General features: G+C 43.4%; 2 pseudogenes; both read right to left on the reverse strand.

Moving 5' to 3' along the window:
- Window positions 1-686: 686 nt before the first annotated feature.
- LOC131513344 (U2 spliceosomal RNA) lies at window positions 687-852 on the reverse strand (annotated as a pseudogene).
- Window positions 853-4,340: 3,488 nt separating this feature from the next.
- On the reverse strand, window positions 4,341-4,435 carry LOC131513289 (U6 spliceosomal RNA; annotated as a pseudogene).
- Between the last annotated feature and the right edge of the window lie 1,112 nt (window positions 4,436-5,547).

The raw sequence follows: 5,547 nt of genomic DNA on the forward strand, positions 1-5,547 counted from the left end.
TTTCTTTTTTTCTTTTTTTTTTTAAATCTTATTTTTTAAATTTATATCCAAATTAGCATATAGTGAGGGCAACAATGATTTCAGGAGGAGATTCCTTAGTGCCCCTTCCCCATTTAGCCCATCCCTCCTCCCACAACCCCTCCAGTAACCCTCAGTTTGTTCTCGCTGTTTATGAGTCTCTTCTGTTTTGTCCCCCTCCCTGTTTTTATATTATTTTTGTTTCCCTTCCCTTATGTTCATCTGTTTTGTCTCTTAAAGTCCTCATATGAGTGAAGTCATATGATATTTGTCTTTCTCTGACTGACTAGTTTCACTTAGCATAATACCCTCCAATTCCATCCACATAGTTGCAAATGGCAAGATTTCATTCTTTTTGATTGCCGAGTAATACTCCATTGTATATATATACCACATCTTCTTTATCCGTTCATCCATTGATGGACCTTTGGGCTCTTTCCACACTTTGGCTATTGTTGATAGTGCTGCTATAAACATGGGGGTGCATGTGTCCCTTCGAAACAGCACACTTGTATCCCTTGGATAAATGCCTAGTAGTGCAATTGCTGGGTCGTAGGGTAGTTCTATTTTTAGTTTTTTGAGGAACCTCCATACTTTTTTTCCAGAGTGGCTGTACCAGCTTGCATTCCCAGCCATCCCAAGTTTGAAGCTCTGGACTGGGGCGGGGGGGGGGGGGGGACTGTACCTGGAGGAATGGGCGGAGCAAGCTCCTTTTCTATCTACCTGTTCCTACAATCCATTTAATGCATTGTCCTTGGATAGGGGACGTATCAGGTATGAAACTGATAAGAACAGATCCTCCACTTGATCTTAGCCAAAAGGCTGAAAATAAAGCTAAAGCTGTTTTTTTTTTTTTTAAAGAAATGAAAAGAAATGGTTCTTTCAGGACCAGCCCAAGACTACTTTATACAACCAGCTTGCCTTGCCTATAATTTCATGGTAGCCATCATACCTTCGCATGGGGAGACTCTCTCCCGAGGAGGGCGCTTTGACGTATAAATCTAGACGATGTTATATCAAATCGGGCTTGGTGACATTTCAAAAATTAGAATTGACAATTTCTATATAAACATGCTTGTTATTATATTAGCCAACCAATGCCATGTTCAAGAGTGTTAATACATTAGATTGAGAGAGGCAAAGAAACCACTTCCCTCATCTGGGGAGATGTGACATGACTCGGAGAACAGGAGAGTTTGGGGAGCTTTTCTCGAATGAGGCAGCTGTTTAGGGCAGCTCCTGGGGCAGGAGGAGAGGTATTTAGGGTGTAGACTTGAATGCCTCGACTGACAACTGCAGTATGCTGGCTCCACACATCTCCATCACCACAGAAATGTAGGGAAATTATATTAGGAAAATTCATCTTGCTTAAAGGCATGGGAATGAATGGAAAATTCTGGGGCCAGCTTGACTAATGTTTCTGTCCACAGCAAGTGGTGCTCAAACTTGGGTGTGCATTAAAATCTCCTGACTTGTTACGAAGGCAGATTCCCAGGCCAGGCCCATTCAAGACCAAATTGAATGTCTGGGAACAATGGCCAGAGTCTGAATCTTGCAGGAGCCTCCGAGGTGATTTCTGCTGCTGATCTTCAAAACACAGATGAAGGAACACTGAATAAAGAAGAGAGAAAGGAGGGAGAGGGAAGGAAAGCAAGTAAGAAAGAAATCGAAAAAAGGAAAGAAAGGAGGGAGGGAGGGAGGGAGGAAGGAAGGAAGGAAGGAAGGAAGGAAAGAGAAAGCAAGAAAGCAACCAAACAAGAAAGAGTAAGAAATAAGTAGGACCCAATGAAAGTGATGAAGATGCCTAGCCAGGCCTTTTGTTAAGCACCTCAGCTGAGTTTAGTCTTTGGTTCTTTCCAAACCTCTTTGTCTCATATCCACATCTCATTGTGTGCCTTCCTCTTTACCTGCCTCTTAGCCTTGCTCTCAGGTAGAGGAGTCCCCCTGTGACGGTCGGAGGGCATAGTTTGAAAGGGTTTTCTCTTGCAACTTCCCAGCCCCCACCCACCATGGGACATGACCGAGCTAGAGGTAGACGAAACCTTCACTCACTGGCTTGTAGGGTGGTTCTCACTCTGGGATCACTGTTGAGGGGGAGAGAAGCACAGTGTTGGTTGAATTTGACAACCCAGCCCAGGACGGAACCTCTTCGCTCGTGAGGACACCTGTCCACTTTTGCATAAGGAGGGAGGAATGCCTTCCTGTCTGTGAGACCCTGCACACGGTGATCCACCATTGATTCCTTAGCTCCAGAGACGCTTCTGCTCCCGGTTTTCCTCGGCAACAACCCAGTCCGTGAGCAACGGCCCTTGGTTTTCTCTGGGAGATTCGCCTCCCCACCAGACCATGGGGAAACTTTGGCAGCCATGTTTGTGACATGTGACACTCCCCCCATCAGTCACTGCCGACTGGACCCAGGGTGGACACTTAACCCACATTGGCCCAATCGGAGCCGGTTTTCCTGGAAACTTGCAATTATTACTAAGATATTCCCATCCCAGTTTTGTTTGGTTTCTCATACAAAGAAAGAGAGAAAATTCGGGGTCTTTCACACAGCTGTTTTTCCACTCAAGAGGAATGAAATATAGGTGAGAGAGAGAGAGGAGAGTTGTCTGATGGAGAGGGTCCCTCTGGCGTGCCTCCACCCCAGTTCTCAGTTCAGATCCCTTCTGAGCCCCTGCTGATTTCCTGTACTTCCCTTCCATCAGACACTCCAGTATCCTCGAAATAAAGAGTTTCATTGGGGCGCCTGAGTGGCTCACTAGGTTGAGCGTCCGACTTCGGCTCAGGTCATGATCTCAAGATTCGTGAGTTCAGTCCTCACATTGGGTTCACTACTGTCAGCACAGAGCCTACTTCAGATCCACTATCCCCCCTCTTTGCCCCTCCCCTTATAGTGCACTCTCTCTCAAAAATAAATAAAACATTTAGAAAGGAAGAAAAGAGCCTCTTATGGTTGTTTATTCCAGCTCTGACCTGCAGTCAGAGTCCTCACTAATCCAGGTAAGATCACATTTCCCTTTGCCTATCTCTGTCCTGGTTTAACTCTCGGATCCCTTCCTTCCAGAGTCAGGAAGGCAGACCACAATGTCTTCCTTACGGTACAAAATGAGAGCTTTCAAAAACCCAGTTTGGTTTGAATTACTATCTATAATGTGATATGTCGCCTGTATTTGAAATTATACAATCATTATTAATTTTTAGGTGCAAAATGGAACTATAGATTTATTTTATTAAAAAAAAAATACTTGGGGCGCCTGACTGGCTCAGTTGGTGGTACATGTAATTCTTGATCTCAGGGTTGTGGGTTTGAGTCTGACATTGGGTGTAGAGATCATTTAAAAATAAAGTCTTAAAAAAGAAAAGAAAAGAAAAAGGAAATAATCTCTGTCAGGGCGCCTGGCTGGCTCGTCAGAAGAACACACACTCTTGATCTCAGGGTGGTGAATCAGAGCCTCTACACTGGGCGTAGAGATTACTTACTTACTTAATTAATTAATTAAATAAAAAAGAATCTGAATCCTTGTCATTTAGAGTTACATATTGAAATATTTACGCCTGAAATGATACGATGTCAGGATTTGCTTCTGAACAATACTGGAAGGCAGGAAGTGGGTGAGGGCATAGATGAAACAAGGTTGACCTTGAGCTGATAACTGTTGAATCTAGGTGACTTGGGTTCATTGTGCTAGCCTGTCTACTTTTGCATGTATTTCAATTTTTCCATAATAAGAAACTCTAAAAATAAGGATGGAAATTTTTTCAGGGGAATACCTCTGAAAGAACACATAACTATCTACACTCAAAAGTAAGAAGAAACTTCTTAAATTAGCGATCTTAAAAGTAAGCCTCCAAAGGCAGTTACCTCTCACGGGAATGGGTCTTGTGCAGCATGTAACTAGCGTGTGAATAGAAACATGCCGGCTACGGATGACCCCCCTTCCTTTGAATGAAAATAACATCTCAGAGCTTGTGTTCAACTCCTCTCTGATGCAATCCAAAATAAAATATGCTAAGATCTATAGCTGTCTTTCAAATTTAAACAAACCACATTTAACTATATACTTAGTAGTGTTTTTTGTTTTGTTTTTAAATGTTTGTTTATTTATTTTGAGAGAGAGAGTGTGTGTGTGTGTGTGTGTGTGTGTGAGTATGGGGGAGGGAGGAGAGAGAGAGAGAAAGAGAGAGAGAATCCCAAGCAGCCTCTGTGCTGTCATCACAGAGCCCGACACAGGGCTCGAACTCACGAGCCGTGAGATCATGACCTGAGCCGAAATCAAGAGTCAGAGGATCACCTGACGGAGCCCCCCGGGCGCCCCTGTACTAAGTAGCTTTTTGTGTGTCCCCCTGTGCAGAGGCCATGCTAATCTTGCCTGTATTGTTCCAATTTTAGTATTTGTGCTGCCACAGCGAGCACAATATACTTAGTAGCTTTTATTTTATTAAAAATTATTTGGTGAATTTAAGGGTGAGAAACATTGCTCTAAGTAGGACGTTTTCCAAATAGGTTGAACGCATGCGTGTCAGAAAATAAAGCATCTTGAGAGTTCTCCAACGTCTCCAAAAAGCTCACTGTATCTGTGCGTACCTTCTTATTTAGAGGAGCGAGTAGGAGGGAGGAGGAGGGAGGGTGCCTGTTGAGTATTCCAGAGTGTCTGATGATTCTTTATATATTCACTATGGTTAAGAGTGGGTTTTGTGGGGGGTTGGATCTGAGGAGGAATATTTAGTTTTCCTTTTGAGTGTGGCTGTCCATTTCACCTCCAGGCCTACCCGTTTTCAAGGCGGCCAAAGTATTGTCTGTCAGAGGACCCAAGGAGACTGTCCGCTCCTTGCCTGACCCATTGCTGTCTCGATTTCATGGTTACTCTCACACCTTGGACACATTTGAGGGCCCACCTCGAGACCAGGAGTCTTCAGTTTCCTTTTCAGTGTCTGAACGTCCATTCCTTTCACAGCACAACTTCTCAGATTGAGGGAGGGGTTTCCTTTGATTGGACTTTGCAACACTGCCCTCCTGACTGGTCTTTCCACGGTAGGCTTTTGCTCTCGTATGACACGTGTACTCAAAACAACGTATTCTACCGTCTAAGTTCGGGCTCCTCTGCTTCCAAAGACTAAAGACCCGCTCTCTATCTCATGGAAACAGGAGGTCATAGTAAGGACATTTTTTTCATCAAAATGCGTCAAGACTAAAAAAAAAAACGAACAAAAACTATTTCTCCCTTCAAGAACCTAATGACCCCCTTAGTTACATCTCAGGTGTTTGTGAATTAAATGGCACTAAAACGTTAGAATTACAAGGACAGCATTAAAAAATCTTTTTGTTATGAAATATTTACGCCACGAGAAAATAAAGCAAATATTATAGCCAAGTCAATAAACCAATTAATAGTTGACATCACTTTTCCATGGAGCCGTATTCCTTTATAGACAAGGTTGTATTAATAAGAAGTAAAACCTAGATCAGGCCCTCCATCACTTCTCATCCCCAACCCAAGGTAAATGTCAGTTAAGTTGCGGATTTCA

This window comes from Neofelis nebulosa, chromosome 5, assembly GCF_028018385.1.
Source record: "Neofelis nebulosa isolate mNeoNeb1 chromosome 5, mNeoNeb1.pri, whole genome shotgun sequence".
Lineage (NCBI taxonomy): Eukaryota > Metazoa > Chordata > Mammalia > Carnivora > Felidae > Neofelis > Neofelis nebulosa.